At 49.1% G+C, this 18,246-nt stretch overlaps 1 long non-coding RNA gene across 1 annotated transcript in view; it reads right to left on the minus strand.

Moving 5' to 3' along the window:
- Positions 1 to 1,100: 1,100 nt before the first annotated feature.
- Positions 1,101 to 18,246, minus strand: part of LOC135977251 (uncharacterized) — a 28,704-nt gene continuing 11,558 nt past the window's right edge. The window contains exons 2-4 of the long non-coding RNA XR_010594645.1: positions 5,012 to 6,945; positions 4,782 to 4,921; positions 1,101 to 2,103 (exon numbers count right to left, since the gene is read on the minus strand). This is a non-coding gene — a long non-coding RNA (uncharacterized LOC135977251). The remainder of the gene's footprint in view (positions 2,104 to 4,781; positions 4,922 to 5,011; positions 6,946 to 18,246) is intronic.

Genomic DNA, 18,246 nt, shown 5'->3' on the forward strand with positions numbered 1-18,246 from the left:
GAGAGGATAGGGAATAGAGCTGGACGGAGAAACTTGGACAGGATCATGCTCTGTCACAACGTGCGGTTCCATCCAAATCACAATACTTTGCAAAATCAGGTTAATTTCACTGGGATTTGGGTTTGGAAGAAGACTTGGGGCAGGGGGGACCGTGCTGAAATCTGATGGTTTGACATTTTTGGAATGAGAGGTTTTGATTTTTTATTTTGAATTTTTATTATGTCTAATATCATATGATACAAACTTTTTTAAAAAGTTGAACTTGAAACTAAATATTTTGATTTAGATCGACTTGACACTGGTTTTTTCCTGAATTTTCCTTTGCAGGGAATTTTGAAATCATTGGGTTTGGTTCCAATTGGGAATGAAGGCAAATTTAAAAAACTCTAAATCCTTTGGGAAATGGAACGTCCGTCCCCTGCACAGCCCTGGGAGATAAAACCTCCTGCTTCCGGGTAGAACCTACCCCAACTATTAGAGGTTAGAATAAGAACTTCATGGGGCAAATTATCCCACCTCTACCTGCTGTGAGTCTGATCCTGTCTGGCAATTGAAAAAGAAAGATAATACCAGCTCCATGTGAGAGGCTTAAGATGTGGGGCAGCTGGGACATGACCTTCCATTTGCAAGTCTTCAGTTTAGATGAGGGGAAAATTCATGGCTTCCCAATCCTGCCTTCAAGGGACTCCCATCCTAGAGCGTCACACTCATGGCCTGACCATGCCAGCGTCTCTTAGAAATATAGGCTTTAATCCTAGCCTCCATTGCATGTACCTCAGGCCAGGCCTAAGCCCCACGTTCTCCTGCCTTCGAGATCTACTGGTCTTGGGTCTGACTCTCTGGGACCAGCATGTTTTCTCTTCAAATAAAATTAATATTGAACACTTGAGTAGGGCATAGCACAGCTACACCCAGTGTACCTATCCACTGGGGAAACGAGTCACCTATATCTGGCTGCTAGGAGTTGGAGCCGGAAGCCCTGGTTGCAAGTGACTTGGTTGTGAGGAGTTGGCCCTGGCTGCACGTTACCTGGGCATTAGTGATATTTATCAGCTTGTTAGGAGCAGACAGCGCATCATAAAAGTATCCAAAATAAACACTTTTATTATTTTTATTTTTATTTTATTTTAGTTTTTTTGCAAGTTAAGCTTTTCTGCTCCAACCAGGAACAGATGTCTGAACCGGCTGATGAATTGGAAACATCTGAAACAACTTTCCAAGCTGAAGTATAATAAATATACCTTTCATCACAACCTCTGCACGGGGGTTTTAAAGGCACTGTGTTCAGTGGGCCCGGGCTGGAGAAGCATTATGACAAATGAACCCAATTACAGTCCCTGGGTCGAACAGCTCACTGTTCGAGTGACTTTCCCAGCACCCCAGGTATCTCCCTTTAGCGCCTGGACTGGGGCCTTGGCCTCCTGCCAGCCTTCCCCAGATCTCTGCTCTTTGGCCTGATGATGCCAGGCTCCGCTCTGGGGGAAGTGAGGTGGGAAAAGCGAAGCTCCTCCTTCGGGGGGCTGTGTGTTGGGAGACGCACCTGAGCGCCCGGTGCAGCCGGATTCTCCTCTTGCTGCGCTCGCTGCTGCACTGGAGTCTGGGGTGTCAGTCTCATGGGAGAGCAGCATGGAGATCAAGCCCGAGATGCCTTCTAGGTTGTGGGGGCTGAATAGAAAGGAGGAACCACTGGGCTGATAAGGCTGGCTGAGGCACAGTCTCTCCCCACGATGCCTGTGCGAGACTCTGATATCCCCGTACCACCTGCTGTAGAGACTTGTGATGCTGGGGCCAGTCATACGCTAAAGAATGACACTTTGTAATGTATGTGTCGTGTCTGTATCCTCTGGTTTTCACAGCTGTATACGCAGGAGAACTGACAGGGAAGCTCAGAGTTTGAAGAATCTGCTCACCGACCCTTCAGTCCCAAGCACAGGGCCAGGTCCTGATGTCTCAGTGGAAACTGATGATGCTAATTCCCTTCCGGGAGGCACTCAGCCCTTCCCAGGACTGGATCCTTCCCCAGGACACAGCGGGAGCACTGCAGGGCAGCACATCCTTTGCTGGTTGTGGACGTTCTGTTTCTGGTTTCGGCAGCTTTCACTTCTGGACGGGAGAGAAACAATCAACAAAGCATCGTAGTGGGCTAGTGCGAGAAACATCTCAAAGCCAGGGCGGACTTTCTGGCAAAGTTAAAATGGCCACGATTCTTGCTGTTGATCTCACAACCTGTGTAGCTGAGACTCTTTCAGCAGGAATCACCATTTTTCCATGTCCTTGCTCGGTTTATTCCACTTAGCAAAGTCAGATTCTGATAGTTTCTTTTAAATCGCATTTATTTTGCTTTGGGAAAATAAAAACCAACTTTCCCCCTCAAAGTTAATGTGGCTTGTACAGGATTTGAGGGTCAAATTTTCAAGCAGGAATGCAGTTGTGCATCCGTAATGTGTACAAGTACTGGCAGGTAGCAGCCGGGTATTAGGACATGCACCTGTGCTCAGTAGGCAGAACCAGTACAGGTGCTTGCGATGGGAGCCTAGTCGGTGTGCACTCAGGGTGAAATTCACCCCGGGCAGAATTTATGGAGCACTTCAGTGCCACTAAAATCCTCCCAATAGAGTTCTGTTGGACTCGGCATTCACTGGCAACTTGAGTGAAGCTTTGGCCCTTAAAGTGACCATACAGAATCACCCAATCATAGAACTGAATGGACTGGAAGGGACTTCAGTGGGTATCTGTGCCCCTGCCTGAGTTGGGCTGTGAACCCCCCTTGTTCTGTCACTTCCATACACCCTCCCCCCACACCCTTCATTTCCCTTCTTTCCCAGTTTTCTGTAAAGACCTTCCTCTCCCCCCCCCCCCCAGCATGGAAGCCCAGGGGCACGGGTGAGTGCTGGGAGGTGGGTGGGCTACGCTTAGCATTAGTTTGCTGCTCCCCACTTGTCAGCGCCTATGTTGTGCAAAGCTAGTTAGCACCCGGAGTGATCCCTGCCTGCAGCAATCAGTATTTAAAATGCCTCATTTCCCTGGTCTCACTGTGATAATCCAGCCCCTACTGGCCCCTGGGTTGCTGCCAGGTAGGGGCACTGCCCGGGCCGGCCATGCCGCGGATGGCAGAGTGTGTTCTTTGCAGCCAAATGGCAGGAGACTCATTCCTCTGGCTGCTTCCAGGGCTGAGGACAGGGATTCCCCTCCCCTACCCCGTGAACAAAGCCGTTCCTCATCAGGGCAGCCTTCGGAAGCCCAGGACTGCTGTAAGGAGCCTGGGAGTTGCTCGGCTCAGCCCCTTCCCCAGCTCCCTGTGGGTGTAGATAAGATAAATAAGAGCAAGCCCAGCCCCTTACGTAAGGTTCCTTTTCGGTTAATGCTTCCCAGCTCTAGGAGTGTCCAGTGACTTACATTTTCCAAGAGCAACATGCATTGCTGTCACAGATGGTGCAGTTCTGTGCACTGCTGGGGATAAGGTTTGCTAGGGGAACTGCTAAACAGGCACCCGGGGAAAAGAAAAGGAAAGGCTCTGTATTGGAACGGCCTTTATTCTCCTGCCTGGGGCCTTTAGGTAGTGCCCGTAAGCAGGTGGCGGAAGGATGGAGATGCATCGCTTTCGGTGAAGTGGTGAGTATTGTCACTATTCCCAGCTCCCATCCCAAAGAAACCCTCAGCTTATCACTCTCCTAAACACCTTTGGGGAGGGAGAGCCTGCCATTCTGGAGGAGTAGAAGGGATGGGGAAGTAATTTGGAGTTCTGACCATTCCCCATTGGCTCAGAACCGACTTCTGAGCCTAGCCTTGCAAAGACAGAGACATGTGAAACCCTGCTGCTGTGTGGTATCTGTACAGGCCCCCTCCTCCCACCCAAGGCATCCTCTGACAGCCAGCAGGACAATCTGAATCACTGTCCCCAGCGGCTCAGTGGGTAACTCTTGATTAATCTATGTAGCAATTCCATTTGGCTCTAGCCACAAGTGCAGGAATTAAACAAGGGAGCCTACAAAGGACTCTGCCACCATCCAAGACAAGCCACTCTTGCTGCTCTCTCAGAAGAACCTGGGGATAATAAATGGAAGCTATTGTTGTCTGCTCTGTCTGCTGTCTGGTTAGAGCTTTAAAGAAACCAGAAACAGCCACCCAGGTGGGTGCCTGGGATCTGAATTTCTCGCTGAGTGTCAGACCACCATGGGCAGAATGCAAATAACCCTGTGGACTAATTTCTTCTAAACCTGCTCCAGACAAAATCTCCCCACCCTCCAGACAGCACCACAGGGCCTTGTGCCACTAGGAGTGGCAGGCACATGGTGCAAACATGCTGCTGTGTTTGGCCAATGAGTGAAACCTGATAACCAGCAGCCTCCACTCACTCCTGCTGGCTGTTAAACACAATTTGCAGCATTAGAAACAGCAGCACCTTAGTGCACTTACATTGCAAAAGGCTCATAAAATTAACCACCAGCCCGGATATGTTACTAAGTGAAAATACGCTTTCTCGCAGCCCGGGGTGAGTCCCGGGTGGGAAGGAGGTCAGCTCGTCCCTTTGCCAGCTCCTTTCCCTACCCAGCTGGAGTTCCCTTAGGGCTTGTCACACAGAACAAACAGTCTCGAGACACTGATGCTGAACATTCTAGTCCTGCCCATCCACCCCTGGGCAGAGGTGATGGACACACAGTAAGGGCCTGTGAGACAAAGGACGAGAGCCAGGAGGGGGGTTTGTCCCCCATGCTACAGATTGGAAAGGGAGGCACCAAGTGACCTGCCCAAGAAATTGACCTTGTTCTCTAGGGCCTTACCCGCCAGACCATCCTTCCTCTTTACATCCCAGGCTGCCAGGGTTCTGGGTGTCACGGTGCGTGGGAGGCTGTGCTGTGCACTTGGTGCTGGCGCAGGGTCACAGCCACTGCCCCACCGCTCCAGGAACAGTCATTGCCTCCTGCAAACCCAGAAATCAATCAATGCTCCAAGGAGCTCAGATGCCTCATCGCATTCTCTGAGCAGGACAAGCCATTAAAACGTGACTCACAAACAAACCAAACACCTTTGGTGCCTCCACTTTCCAAAGCTCAAGGAGCCGGCCGACGTGGGCAGCGCTCGGCTGGCTCACAGATGTCTGTCCCTGGATAGTGATGCTCTTGCACATCCATAAAACAATGGTGAATTTCTGAAAAGGAAGCAGGAGCAGGGATTAGTTCCCCTCCCCCCAACCCCACCCCAGCTGCTTGGCTGAAGTTCCTTGGGGTCTGTTCTCTAATCTGCATCAGCACTGATGGGAGCCTCTCGTGTGAAGGCTCTAGACTGGAGAATAAGGCCCTTTTGGTGGTCACTGATGTGAAACAGGCCCACAGCGTATCCTGAGGCATCCAGGTGTAGTGGGGAGACATGGTAGCCGAGCTGTCACTTCCCAGAGAACAGGGGACTCTGCACCCCCCACTAGTTAGACCAGAGCATCTGGATCCGGTCTGCCTTGCATTTTAAGGACTGAATTCCACTTCTGCTTCCTTGCTAGGGACAACAGTGCTCTACTGCATTCCAGTGTGGGACGGGGGCCCTGGCAAAGGCCCTCAAATCCAACCCCCTTGAGCAGCAGGTTTGGAGAGTGGCTGCCCTTTCTGAATGAAATCCAGCAGAGTTAGGCAGGAGAGACCAGAAGCTCAAGGGATTCTGTATGACACAGGGGGATATTGCTTTTGGAACTGTCTGCCTGTAGTATCTAATCCTTCCTGTGAGTCACTAATCTGGTGAAAGCCTCCATGGGAGGGGAAGCTGCTCTGATCTTTCATGTGGTTTGTGTGCTTTGAGATTTCCTGGTCTGTATTCCTTCAGAATGGCTTTTGGAGCTGCTGTGGACTGGGCTACAGCACCAGTTAAGAGAGGGGGAAACAGTATGTCCCACCCAACTGCCGAAGGGGAAAATGGGACAAGAAAAGAAAACCCCAAAGCATTAGGCAGTATCTAGGCTGGCTGGTTTGCTGTCTTTGCAGCCACGGGAAATGCCAGCACATAATGGACAAAACCAGTGCAAGTTAAGGGAACAACCAACCAGCTTCCAAGCAAAGGCTAGAACAAGCAACACGAGTTCTGAAACTCACCGCACTTTGGTAAGCCAGGCTCCAGGCACTCATTTGGCCTGATTCTCATTCACACTAACTCCCTCTTGGGGAGTGTAAAGGGATCTGAAAGTGGCATTAATGTAAAAGTGCCTTTACATAAATGAGAATGAGGCCCAGGACCCTGATGGGAAAATCCTACAGAACCAAATGAAAAGAAATGACTTTTCTGTGCTTAAAAAAAAAGGCACCAGGCAGACACAGTGAGATCCTTTCCAAATTCGAGTGAATGCTTGTGGAAAGTTCTCTGTAGGATTCATCCTGGTCTGGGTCACCAGCCGGCACCCCGATGTACCGGTGACGGGTGAAGAACAGAAGGGGTGGAGCGCTGGTTCGGATAATCACCCCCAAAGTGCTGCCTCTTGCACCTTTGAAAGGAGACTGAGATTCTACGGCGTGCCTGAAGTCGTGCTACTTAAAGGCTATGTTCTCGTCCAGTGTCCCATGCTAAGGGAGATGGGGCCTGTAGCAGATTCTGGAGAATTTATACGGCTCACTCAGGGTGCTGGGTGGGGGCGGGTGAGTCAGTAGGCAATGCTCTTTGCGGTGAATCAGCAATGAACTTACGTTCCAGGATGGTGCCAAGAAGCCATGTGCAGATGAGCCAGCACCTTGAGTGCTTAGGTCTTATGCTCATCAACCATATATCAGCTCTGCTAATTCCCTTCTGCCTACCTACATTCCAGTTCCTTCCTTCCACTTTCATTTGGGCAAGTCAAACTTCGCTGCCACCCCAAAGCATGGCACAGTGTTGCTGGTGAAAAATAGCAGTCTTGTTTCTTAAACCATAGCTGCATGTTATTGGTGAGTGAAGTGAAGTGAAGTGCTTTGTGCTCCATCGTGATGGTGGCTGAAAAACAGAATAAAAAAAAATACAAAATTGGTAGAACGTTATTTTAATTTTTCTTCTCTCCTGCCCCCCATGTGTTGAAAAATATCAAAATTCTTCACTGAGCTCTAGTCCTTTAGGAAGGAAGGCCCTGTGTGTGTAAGTTACACAGCACGCACGCACGCACAGACACAGACACACACACAGAAATATTGTTGTCTCCTTGGCTGAGTGGTAGCTGAATTTCAGGGCCTTGCAGGTCAGGTTTCCGTTTGGCGCAGAAAGCCATGGCACAGAGTCAGAGAGTTTCTCAGTGTAATTTGTTTATTTACTCATTGTACCCAAGGCCTGTTTCCTTAACCGGCAGCAAGGACACATTCTATGCAGGCAGCTCCGCTTTGCAGGAATCCCAGGTAAAGAACCACCCCCCATCCCAAAAAGCAGCTGTTCTGGGTCCCTACTTGTCTGCAGGGTTTCACTCGAACTCACAGCTGAGCACAGTCTGCTTTCTTCCAAGGACGCAGCACCCCCAGCTGTCTGGATGCCACAGCGCAAGCTGTTCCAGCCCTCAGCCCCTGAATTTGAAAGGGAGAGGGCCTCACTAACTCCACACCCTGCCACTGTCTGTGTGGTCTCACCCTCTGGCCCCAAGTGCCAGCCCCCTCCCATGTGTGCGGCCATTAATGCCAGGACATTAACTCCTCCTGGAAGAGTGCAATGTCTTAGGGGGAGTCTTTCCGGTGAGGGCAGTGAGTTCTGGATAAACTCTTTTGTGGCAGGGCCTGGCTTTTCTGTTGTGTACGTACAGCATCTAGCACAATAGGGCCCCAATCTTGGGCCCCTCTGCATGCGGATGTTATAATACAAATGTTAAATAATCCAGCTAATTAGCTTTAGTTATCATAGACATCAGATTGATCATAGACTGATGTTGTCCAAAAGGAAGGTCAATGATTCTACCATCGTACATACGCCGCATTCTCCTGTCTGCTTGGTGCCGTCAGCATTGGACAAGGCCGTGCCAGTGCAGCAGAAATATGTTGTTGGAATGCTGCATGGGATAACGAGCCGGCCAGTCCTGGGAGGTGCATGGCGAATTCTCTGCACACAGTGCTGAAAACCTCCCTTGCATGGCTGATTTCCGCCCAACCCACCCCAAACCTCATGAGGCTGAATGCTTTCTCATTCTTGACCCTGCGATTGGCCTGTGAGAGTGGGTAATTCATTCTGAAAAGCCCTTTCTCTGGCGTGACTGCCTGCCGCTGGGCCAAACACGGGGAAAGGAGAGATTCCTTTAAAACAAATCAAAACTCAGTTATCTGATGTGCTCTGTCAAACGTTGCCAGCTCCCCGGCACCACAAGCGGCCTGACATTTTCAAAAATGTAAAATGGTTTCGTCGGGACCCTGGCAGAGGGAAGCAGGCCTCTGCTGCAAGAGTAATTAGATCAATGTGGAGCGCAGCGTTTGTTTTCGTTAGACCATTTCAGTTCCAATGAAGGAGCGAGGCCCCGTCCAAAAGCGGCTGCATGAAAACTGACTTGATCTGAAGTAACTTTCTCATTTAAAAGAAAATATTTTGGAAGTCAGCGGCTTCCTCCCCCCGCCAGCGAGTTTAGGGTTTCATAAAGCCCGAGTGGTAATATATTACAAATGTACCTATAATTTGTACATTTGTTTTCATTCAGGCTTTGTGAATTCTCAACAAATTCTTCACTGTGGCCGAAGGAAGGTCCCAAATATGTGTAGGGCTCTGCCCCTCCCACCTCTTATTCTCTCTTTGTCCATTCTAAGAGCAATGCGGTGAGTGAATTGTTTTCCCATAATCGAAATCAACACTCGTCTAGGGCAAACTGGACTTCAGTGAAACCCTGTGATTTATATGCAAATCCTGCCCCTGGGCTTCTTTGGGGACCCCGATCTTCAGCTGGAGTAACTCAGCACAGCTCTATGGACCTCACTGGAGCTATGCTGCCCTATGCCAGGGGAGGCCTCGACTACGAGCTGGGGACACTGCTAGAAATCACACACTCATATTCCATAATTGTAAAGGTCTCCAGAACAATTGTCACTCCTGCCAAGACTATGCTCCCGATTTGACAGGCAGCCCCGCAATGTGATGATGCTGGGGAGCTGAATTAAACTTTTCCTGGGTGCCCTCCATCGCACAGTAAGAACTATGTGAAATGAACTGGGGATCCCAGGACTGAATGGGCCCAGGAGAGTCAGGACTGGGGCAGGTTGGCAGTGGGCAGCGCAAGCCTGGAGCCACTCTGGCAGGAGAACTGATAAAAAGCAGAGCTGGTCAAAACTCAGCATTTTTGTTCTGTAGGAAAATCCAACATTTAAAAATGTCCTTTCATCCTGAACTGGAATGAAAAGTCCAAATTTCCCACAGAATGAAATTTCCCCCAAAAAATGCGATTAGGAAATATCAGAATAACCTTGTTGAAATGTTTGGGTTAGATACAGTCAAAGAGCTTAATTCTGACTTCATCATTTTGACTAATATGATATAACTAATGAGAAAGTCAACATGAAGCAAACACCAAATACGTTCCTGCAAAGGATTTCAATGTTGTCAAATCAACACTGAACATTTCAATCAGCTCTAATAAAAAGGCAACATGTGGAATGTTCGTGAAAAGGCTGGAATGAGATGGTCCATTGGAACCAGATTTATCCTGGAAGTCACCACCAGCAGTTGGAATCAGAAAAATACAAGACCAGAAAAGAGTTAAATTCTTCAGCCTGAGTTTGGAGGGTCTCAGGAAGTCTAAATATAAAACTCATCAAGCTAAAACCCCAGTTTCAGCGTAGCAGGGACCAGCCAAATAGCATGAAACGTATCTTTTCTCTGAGCATTCCAGAGCCTTTGAAGATGTAATAGAGTGCAGTTCCCGGGCCAGTCCGGTCTTGTTTGGATGATGTGAAACTGAAACTAGGCAAAATCATCCATCTCTGATTTAGTTACATGGTGATTACATGGGTTCTCAGCTGAAAAGGAAACAACGGGGGGTTTTCTCCGACGTTCGAGTAGTTGAGGTGTCTGGGGTCGCAGCTGTCGCACAAGCTGAAGGCAACTTCATGGGGAAAGAGACAGTTGCTTTTAGTTCAGGTACTTTTGAGATGAAGCTGTGGGGTGCAATTTTCCAAAATGCCTCAGTGACTTAGGAGCCAGGACTTAGGCTCCTAACACCAGATTTTCAAGGGTATTTAGGTGTCTAAAGATGCAGAGGGGCATAACGGGATTTTCCCCAACTTAGGCACATTTGAAGATTTCAGGAGGCTCCTATCTGCATCTTTAGGCCCCTCGGTACTTTTAAAAATGGGTCTGTTCCAAGTCTTTCTCCCCATCAGGCAAAGGGGGAAATTGAACCTACATCTCCCACATCCCAGCTGAATGCACAAACCTCTATATACCAGCTGGGCACCTTGTCCTCCTGCTGTTTTGTGTGGAGTAAGGCAGGCACTTAATGCATTTCCCCAAGAAACAGTGTAGGCACCGAAACCACCTGGCTCCAGGTGGCAGGTTCCTGGTTGTGGATCACTAGGTGCCTCTCTGCAGCCTGGATTGAGACACCTATCTTTGAGATGGGGTTGATCTTACCAAACACCCTTCTCATCGGCGTCGCCCATTGGCTGTCTTGGGGGATCTCTGCTTAGCATGCTGGGTTTTGTAGATGGCGTTCCAAGGCGCTTGTCTCCGTTTGTTACACAGGGAACCTCGGTGCCGAACAAAAAACAGCCTTTGCCGATTGCAGTGTTGTTCCTCTGATCTTCTAGGCACCTACAAGCTAGGTTCTGTGATGCTTAGTGTTGCAACACTTAGGGCAGGGGTGGGCAAACTTTTTGGCCCGAGGGCCACATCAGGGTTCCGAAACGGTATGGAGGGCCAGGTAGGGAAGGCTGTGCCTCCCCAAACAGCCTGGCCCCCACCCCCTAACCACCCCCTCCCACTTCCTGCCTCCTGAGTGCCCCCCTCAGAACCCTTGACTCATCCAACCCCCCCTGCTCTTTGTCCCCTGACTACCCCCTCCTGGGACCCCCTGCTCCCGACCGCCCCCCCGGAACCCCACCTCCTATCCAGCCCCCCTTGCTCCCTGTCCCCTGACTGCCCCGACCTCTATCCACACACCCACCCCCTGACACGCCCCCCGGGACTCCCATGCCTATCAACCCCCCCCGTCCGTCCCTAACCACCCACACCGAACCTCTGCCCCATCGAGCCACGCCCTGCTCCCTGTCCCCTGACTGACCCCCAGGACCCTCAGCCCCTTATCCAACCCCCCTGCTCCCCGCCCCCTTACCATGTCACTCAGAGCAGCAGGACTGGCAGCCACACCGCCTGGCCGGACGGCCAGCCATGCCGCCACGCAGTCTAGAGCACTGGGGCAGGCCGGCGGCTCTCGCAGCCACGCTGCCCGGCAGGAGCTCACAGCCCTGCCACCCAGAGCGCTGGCGGCACGGCGAGATGAGGCTGCTGGGGACGGGGGACAGGAGGGGAGGAGCCAGGGGCTAGCCTCCCTGGCCAGGAACTCAAGGGCCGGGCTGGCCCGCAGGCCATAGTTTGCCCACCTCTGCCTTAGGGCCTCTGTGGATTTGGGCCTGTGTGGCAAAGATGTATCTGGGCTGACCTTTTCAAATTGCTCACATGAGACCTGGCACGAACACAGCCCTTGTTAGTTGCAAACTCCATGGGAGCTCTGCGTACTTAGCTCCTTTGGAAAGCAGCACCCTGCCCCCATGCCTACCTCTCAAGCTCTGGTTCAAAAATGTAACCTTCAAACTTCAAGACCACAAACTAATGACTAGGAGATGGCTGGCGACTGTCCAAGAAACAGGCTTCTGAAAGCCCAAGGAGTTACATATCTTTATTTTAAAAAAAAAAATTTCAACATAGCCTCACAATGTCTGAGCAAAAGCTGTGGCAGCTGCTAAAATCTACTGCACATGCAACTATTCAGAGATATCATCAGTTCCTTCATGATCCAGTGGGGCGGGTTCTCAGATGGAAGACTGATGTTTAATTTTGTGGTCTAGTCAGCAATTTAAGTTGAAGAAGTAGAGTATAATCCTATTATTTTCAGACTGAGATGATTGTGTGAAAGGTTTCTTTGATTCAGGAAGCTGCAATATATGCAGAAGACTGTTACAGACACCCTGTACAGTGACAGCACAGGTTTAAAAGGGCAGATAATTTGTCACAACTTGATCAATAGCCAAGTACCAATGCTTCTGTTTATTCAAAGGGATGCCATCAACTTAAAAGACCACACTTCTCTTTGCAGTTTTTGTATGTACTGGTGTTACAGGTATCACCTACAATGATTTAACTGAGATTAGAAAGAATATTTCTCTCTGTTTTTCCCCTCACCCCATTTGTTTACTTTGTGCTGTTCATTGCACTTTGGCCCCGATTCTGCAAACACTCAACACATGTGCTTGCATGGAGTAAGATCAGTGGAATTACTCACAGGTTTAAAGCTACATAGAGTCAATATTTACTGCTCCTGCTGCTCACATTGTTTCTTTGGGACTTTCACACAGCGAGAGGGGAAAGAGAAGTATTTATAACAAAAAGAAAATGTTGCTGTAAAACTCCCTGGATTGGCAGGGGACAGGTGTGATACCAGAAACCAACTCATGTTTTAAAAATGACTAGATTTCTAGCCAATGGTGCCTCTTTAATAGGAACGTTTAGAGTATGATCAACATTTAATAAGATTGTTTCATTGAAGTTGCCGGTCTGAGATGCCAGACGATAGTTGCTGGCCTGGTTCTAAGCTGGTGATCCTGCTGGTTTGGTTTCTAGCAGACCTTGGAAAACTTTTCTTTGTTTCATTAAAGTGAAGCATTTTGTTGAGGGACTCTAGGTGGGAGCTCTCTGCTTCTCCAGCATGGAACAGGGCATGCAGAATAAACCGGGGAAAAGGCAAGTGGCATGGACATTTGGATCGTGCCACCAAGACTAGCCAAGGATCCACAGAACAGTGGAAATAGGTGTGCAGGGCTGGCCCATTCATTACACCAGCTCATGGCTGCTAAAGGGAAATGAATTTCTGCTGGCAGATGTTTGAATGATGACTTGACATTTCTTCTTGCGAAACGCTGTCAGTGCCAGGGCAGCCAGGAATGAGAGCGGCTGACAGAGGGCCTGCTGAAGGTGTCCAAAGAGAAAGCGGATTGGAAAACTCAAGCTGCAGCAAAGCATTAATTTCATTTGCCTCGTCACACCCACAGAGGAGCCTTGTTCCCGGGCTGTAATCCCATCCAAACCTACCCTGGGCCAAATCCTCAACTGGTGTAAATCAGGGTTGCTCCTATGACTATCATGGAGCTTTGTCAATGTACACCAGCTGAGGATCTGGCCTGCTCTGTTTGCAGACTGAGGGATCTAAAGCTTTCATTTATTAGGCACTGACCCAACAACCCACTTAAGCAAATGTGCTTCGCTCTGAGCTCCAGGGGACTTTTCGCACACTTAAAGTTAAGCGTATGCTTAACTGTGTGTGTGTGTGTGTGTGTGTGTGTGTGTGTGTGTGTGTGTGTGTGTCAGGGAATGTGCAGAACTGGAAGGAGTGGGAAACTAGGATGTACACTTTAGCTACTTTGTACTGCTGAGCTGGTGATGCCAAGCAGCTGTAAGCCGAGCTTAACTGTCTCGTCCACGCTGGCGGTTTGGTGCTGCTACAGAGTTACACGAAGCAGTCGCAGTGTACTGGTGAGTCTGGCCCTTCAACTGAAAATTAAAAACCAAAAAAGATTTGCACTCTACCACAATGACCCTGCCCATATCACATGGCAGCATCTGTGCTCCTGCAAATCGTCTCAAGTAGCCGGACGGTTTTAGCTGGGAAAGGAAAGGAAGTGGAGGGAGAGAGAATTTGCTCTTCCACGCCAGACCATTGTTTTCCCAAATCACCTGTGACAGACCCAGACCAGTGGGGTACAGGAGTCTGGTAGAGGCAAATATACTGGTCACTGGATGGGTAGTTTTCTGTTCCCTGAGTGACCAGAGCAGGGGCTGCACTAGAGTAATCAGGAACCTGCTAGAACCAGTTAAGGCAGGCAGGCTAATTAGGACACCTGGAGCCAATTAAGAAGAAGCTGCTAGAATCAATTAAGGCAGGCTAATCAGGGCACCTGGGCTTTAAAAAGGAGTTCACTTCAGTTTGTGGTGTGAGTGGGAGGCGCTAGGAGTAAGAAGCTGAGAGTGAGGGGGTGTGCTGCTGGAGGACTGAGGAGCACAAGCGTTATCAGACACCAGGAGGAAGGTCCTGTGGTGAGACTAAGGAAGGTGTTTGGAGGAGGCCATGGGGAAGTGGCCCAGGGAGTTGTAGCTGTCATGCAGTTGTTCCAGGATGCACTATAGACCGCTGCTGTCCACAGGGCCCTGGGCTGGAACCCGGAGTAGAGGGCGGGCCTGGGTTCCCCCCCAAACCTCCCAATTGACCTGGACTGTGGGTTCTTCCAGAGGGGAAGGTCTCTGGGCTGTTCCCCAACCCACATGGTGAATCTCTGAGGCAAGAAAATCTGCCAATAAGCGCAGGACCCACCAAGATAGAGGAGAAACTTTGTCACACACCACTTCCATGGCCAAATCCTGCTCTCCCTGGCTGTGGTGTAAATCCAGAGAAACTCCATGGAGTTCAGTGGAGATAATCCAGCTTTTCACTGGTGTAACTAAGAGCAAACTGTGGACCCCAGTGATCAGTCAGAGGAAGAGAGCAGTCTTGGGGAAGTGTGGCGTTTGCTGTCCCACATGTACCTGTTTTCAGATGCTGCATGTTGTCTCTGCAGGCAGCAATAGCTCAGGTATGCTAGTCCCAGTTGGATGGCTAGTGTGGGGGTGTGAGAGAGGTGGGACGATCTTTAAAACAGGACCTGCAGGGATTGGTTTGTATAATTTCTTGTGCCCTCCCTGGTAGTGGAATGGTTCTGCTGATGTAATAGCGAGGTATTCCGTGTGCAGGGTCTGTTTCTAACCCCATAATGACAGCAGCATGCCTAGCGCCTTTGCACAGAACTCAGCCCTCCTGTCAGTCCTTCCATCAGTTCCTTTTCCATTCAGACTTTGGGGAGTGGTGCAGCCACTCCTGGAATCTTCACGCAAGGCAGCTCCCTGCCCCCTCTCCGCCAGGGAGAGCGTAACTGAGATGAAAATAATGCTGCCAACCAGTCAGACAATGGGGATGAATACAGAGAAACCTCATAGTATTGGACAGAACTGGCTCACAGGATGTGGTTCTCCACAGATGGAACAGAGCAGGGAAGACTGATGAGAGCCGGAGGAAAGCCAGGCAGAGTGGAATCCTCTCTGGTCACCCTGCCATAAATTTGAATAACTCTTTCCATCAGCTCTTGAAGGGCTTCCGCCTTTGGCACAATGCATGCTTGGGGCTCTGTGTCCTCCTGCTGCTGCTCACATGCTAGCAGGGCGGCCTTGCCTCCCCATGGCAGGCTCATTATCTCATCGGGTGAAGTGTCCAATCCAAGATGGGATCGCCCCCTAGCAGCCATTCTCCTGTGTGCCAGGCACCTCCAAGAACAAAGAACCCCATGGAGGAGAGAAAACCACACCCTAGGAGAGCACGGGTCGATCGAGCCCAGAAACTTGTCTCTGATGGTGGACAACACCAGCTGCATCAGAGGCGGGGGTAAGGAACCCTTCAGTAGGCAGTCCAGGATAACCTGCTCCTCGGGAACTTTCTTCCAAATCCCAAAGGTCAGAAGATTATATACTCTTGTTCCTTTTTGGCCTTACTGATTAGCCAGTATTCGGGGCCTTGCCAGGTTGTTTCCATTAGGAGGGGAAACTGATTATGCGAGTGCCACAGGGTTTGGGGTGCAATCCAGATCAGTGAGGAGTTGTGTCCCCACTTGCCCTGCAATGCTGGGTGCCCTCAGTGCTTTGCTGCTGTAGCTCCCAGCCTGCGATGCTCACAACCAGCCTACCAGCATGCAGGTCACATCCTGAGTGTCTCTGTGGTAGGCAGCTCCGACCCTGACAGCCTGTCTACAGTCTGACTTCCACCAGCCTTGACTACAACCAGCAAGGTGACCCCACCACACCCCAGTCCCAAATCTTCCCAAACCATGTGCTCTGCAATCTCCAACCCTCACCTCGACAGTTTGGAGAAATGAGGTTTGTTTGCCCCTCTAAAAACACAACAGCACATCACAGCTCACTAACTTAACTGGGGTGAATACACCCTTCCCTTGAAACACAGCACTGAGATGGTTAATAATAAAAATAAAACTAGTTTATTGACAATAGGACATAGATTAAGTGATGCCAAATAAAAGGAATAAAGTCAAAAAGGGTTATAAGGAAATAAAAGTAAAACCATCTAAAAGTCTCAAACTTAATCTAGCAAAGTACAGGCTTTGCTCAAGATGGTTTCTCACATATATTCGGTTCCTGAGACTTCAGCCCCCCCTTGGTGGAAGGACTGATCTTTCTCAGCCTGCAAGAGCTCTGGCCTCTTGTCTGTCCAGGGATAGATGCCAAAGATGGCTTCTGTCTTTGCTTATATCTTCCAAAGTTCAATGACTTTGTTTCAAGAAGCAGGATGACATCATGCTCTTTTCCTCTGCCTATGGGCATCCCATCCCCTATATGATTTCTGGGTACATGGGGCTTCCATTGTTTTGACTCTAGCTGCTTAATTTACATTGTTTTGACTCTACCTGCTTTCTCTCCTATCTGGGACAGAACCCTTTTTGTCCCTGTTGGCTAGGAACTTTAAAGCATAATATCATAAAGTATCCATATTCCCTCCTATAGCGTTAATACAGACATCTCACAGTGATATTAATCACCAGCATGTTATTAGCTTCCAGAAAAGAACTCACTCTATACACTTTTATAATACAGTGATATGATATTCAATCAGTTGATTCAACTGCTTATCACGTGACGTTCAGCCCTCTGTCTTTATAGACCATTAAACCTTTGAAATGGATTCTTTGGACGGTTACCCCTCAAAGTAAAGTTTATTCAAGCTGAAGGAAGCTCCATGTTCTTTCTTCCCCCACTTGTTAGCTTAATAGCTTTGATTACTTAATATGTAAAAATGGACCTTCATTGTCTTTGCCTAAAGAATGGGCTGGTCAGAGAATCAAATACCCATTCCATTGTCTAAGGCAGATCTGTGTACCAACTCCCCTGACAGGCCTGGGTTAAACATATGCTAGTCAGAATTCCAGCCTATATTCAAAACTTTTTGTACACACCCTGTATATACAACATGCAAGAATATTACTGACCAGTGAGTTATTAGCTTTCAAATGATGCCTCACAAGGCACATTTTGTACGAAGCTAATTTCAATAGTGTGTCGGATGTGAACGCTTAGACTCACAGTGAATCAGGGTGGGTTTTTTTTGTTTGTTTGTTTGTTTGTTTGGAGCAATCCTGTTTACTTACAAAGAATGGTCACAGAATCCTGTTTTCCTGAATTCTGCGGGAACAGAACAATACCAGGCAGTTTCCTTGCACAGAAATCCAAATCTGCCTTTCCAGCGAGTCTTGTGCCCTCAGGAAACTCTGTCCCTTGCTTTCTCCAGAGATGGCAGATGAGAATGGGTGGAGGCCTGGAGAGACTTCCATTGGAGAAGAGACTGAGAAGACTGAAACTCTTTATTTTGGAGAGGAGCTTGGCAATAATAATAATCACATCTAAGAATTCAACCAGTCCCACGGCGTCTTTCAAAGAAGCTGTTCGGTAACTGATTTTTGACACAGTTTGCCCAGCTCTAGTTATGAGTTTCCTCGACCTCCCAACCCTGGGCCAGATCCTCGGCTGGTGTATGGCTGAAGCTCCATTTAAGTCAAGGTGGGCTATGATGAGTTACACCAGCTGAGAATCTGGCCCAGGTCTGTTAACTGCACTGAAAAGATGCCTTAGGAATCCTGAGTTCCCAGCACCGGGGGGGGCAGCAATGCACTTTGGAAGAGCTGAGACCAGAGACAGAGCACTCTGTAAAATGACAGAGCTGTGTGTCTTGAAATGATTTATTTATGTTGAGAGCAAAAGTGCAGCCCATGAATGTTACAGCCTGTGTGACAGAGAAATCCACATGCCTCGTGGGGAAAAAGTGTCCCACAGACTAAGGACTGTGTGATTTTGGCTGATTGAATAAGACATGATTAATAGCCTCATTACTCCAATCTTCAGTTTGCTGCCTGACATACACTCTTTCGCTTGTATACAACTGTTGAGTCCTTGCTCTCCGCGCCAGTGCTGATTCATATGTCAATAAACATGGTGAAAGAAAAGTGAATTTCCCTGCCAAACAAAACAAACAGTATCTTTTTG

This window comes from Chrysemys picta, chromosome 23 (assembly GCF_011386835.1).
Source record: "Chrysemys picta bellii isolate R12L10 chromosome 23, ASM1138683v2, whole genome shotgun sequence".
Taxonomy (NCBI): Eukaryota; Metazoa; Chordata; order Testudines; family Emydidae; genus Chrysemys; species Chrysemys picta.